The sequence below is a fragment of the Nicotiana sylvestris genome, chromosome 5, assembly GCF_000393655.2.
Source record: "Nicotiana sylvestris chromosome 5, ASM39365v2, whole genome shotgun sequence".
Classification (NCBI taxonomy): Eukaryota; Viridiplantae; Streptophyta; class Magnoliopsida; order Solanales; family Solanaceae; genus Nicotiana; species Nicotiana sylvestris.
The window spans coordinates 124,609,978-124,611,945 of NC_091061.1; positions in this window are offsets into that span (position 1 = coordinate 124,609,978).

Sequence of the window (1,968 nt, forward strand, 5' to 3'; positions counted from 1 at the left end):
GCGAAGTTCGTCGTCGCAAATGCGACATGCACAGTAGCCGCAATTGCGAACAATGTTCGCATTTGCGAAGGGAGCAGGGCAGGACAACCTTCGCATTTGCGAACTTGGCATCGCAAATGCAATAACTGCGACTGTGTAAATTATAACTTAGACGTTATTTCAACTCATTCTTTTAAATTTTCAAATTCCAAGTTCCCATAGGCGATTTTCCAAAGAAAAGTTCTTCCCCAAAGCATAGGTAAACAACTTTTAACTCATTTCTTTCTATCTACTTCATCTTTTAACAAGATTTCATCACAAAATCTAGGAATTTTCATGTGAAATTGGGTTTTTTTGGTGAAATTTGGGAATATCGAAATTTGGGGATTTAGACCTCAAATTGAGGTAAGATTCCAAAATCAATCGTATATCCGGGCTTGGGGGTGAATGGTTAATTGAGTTTTGGTTCGAACTTTGGGCTTTTACCAAGCGGGCCTAGGGTCGAATTTTGACTTTTGGGAAAAAGTATAATTAAACATTGGGTGTTATTAAGCTAATTATGACTAGATACAAGTGAATTGGAGGTGAAATCTAGAGAGAAAGCGATAATTAAGGCTTGATTTATGGCCGTGGAATCGAGGTAAGTGTTTGGTCTAACCTTGGCTTGAGGGAATAGGTGTTGTGTCTTATTTGCTATGTGTTAGTGTTGTGTACGGCGTATAGGCATGGTGGCGAGCATCTATACGTTGGTATTGAGCATACCCGTGAATCTTATACTGTGATCGTTGTGATTCTTCTTAAGCACTATCCATGCCTAGATTGATGATTTTCCATGTTGAGTAAGACTTATGATCATTTTCTCGGTATTTGCCTATTGTTGAGTATTGGCTCAAGTTGAGGTTTATTTTGTGAAGTTAATTGTTGGAACAAGATTGGTTATAACGGATTCCCTTGTCGGGACGTATTTATGTCTATTGTTGATTCCCTTGCCGAGACGTATTTATTTATATTGTTGATTTCCTTGCCGGGACGTATTTATTTATATTGTTGATTTCCTTGCCGGGATGTTATTGTTTTCCATTGTTTAGGCGAGGAAAGAGTGATAAGCATGAAGGGTGATGCCGTGCACATTCATACTTATGCATATGGTGAGGAAAGAGTGATAAAGCACAAAGGGTGATGCCGTGCACATTTATATTTGTATTGATGCATATGATAAGGAAGAGAGATAAAGCACGAAGGGTGGTGCCGTGCACATTTTTATTATTCTTATGGTAAGGAAGAGTGATAAAGCACGAAGAGTGATGCCGTGCAAATTTTTATTATTGATTGCATGGTGAGGATCGAGAGTAAAAGTACGAAGGGTGATGTCGTGCATTCATTTTCTGTTTGCTGTGGTTAATTTTTGTTATCGATTCAAGTGCCTTAATTGTTTCGTTTCTATTACTTCTGTGTTTCCTTATTCTGGTATTCCCCATATCATGTGCCCCTTCCCGTTACTTTTTGATTAGCTTCTATTAATGTTATTCTATTAGATATTATTTAACGACAAGTTATGTTGTTTATTGTGTCCTAGCCTCGTCACTACTTCGCCAAGGTTAGGCTTGGCACTTACCAGCACATGGGATCGGTTGTACTGATGCTACATTCTGCATTATTTGTGTAGATCCCGGTACTGGAGCATACAAACCATAGTTAGAGGTTGTTTCCTTTAGTCCAGCGGAGACCCGAGGCAGTCCTGCAGGCGTCCGCAGGCCTTGGCGCCCACTTCTATCATGTTTCTTTCTGTTCTTATCTACTTCGGAGACAGACATGTATTTTCTTTGTTCAAACCACTATTTGTAGTATTCGTAGATAGTCCGTGAGATTGTGACACCAGTTCTGGGTGAAGTATTATTATGGATTTCGTATAGGTATTAAGTTAAACTGTTAAATTCCGTTCTTCCGCATTTCTATTTCCGTTGTTTCGTTACATTAACTTGGTAAATT